This window comes from Trichechus manatus, unplaced genomic scaffold (assembly GCF_000243295.1).
Source record: "Trichechus manatus latirostris isolate Lorelei unplaced genomic scaffold, TriManLat1.0 scaffold00236, whole genome shotgun sequence".
Lineage (NCBI taxonomy): Eukaryota > Metazoa > Chordata > Mammalia > Sirenia > Trichechidae > Trichechus > Trichechus manatus.
Window position 1 is genome coordinate 706,131 of NW_004444172.1, and position 430 is coordinate 706,560.

Below are 430 nucleotides of genomic sequence, written 5' to 3' on the forward strand. Positions count from 1 at the left end.
AAAAAAAAAAAAAAAAAACGTGAGGAATGTGCTTCTTAGTTCAATCAGATATACAAGGCCAAACGGGCAGCTCGTATCCAAAAGCAGGATGAGAAGGCAGGAAGGGACAGGAACTGGTTGAATGGACACAGGGAACCCGTGATGGAAGAGGGGAGTGTGCTGTCACATTGTGGGAATTGTAACTAATGTCACAAAACAATATGTGTATAAATTTTTGTATGAGAAATTAACTTGAGCTGTAAACTTTCAACTAAAACACACACACACAAAGGGTGAGTAGCGAGAATATCGTAAAGGCAGTTATGTGTTTGCCGTTCTTTTATTATTAAGCACAGCTTAACGTCAAAGAACAATATCAGTCTTGAATCCCTAAATGTAGATTTGTACTTCTCCATCCTGACTGAGATACTGTCCAATGGGAAGTTTTTTG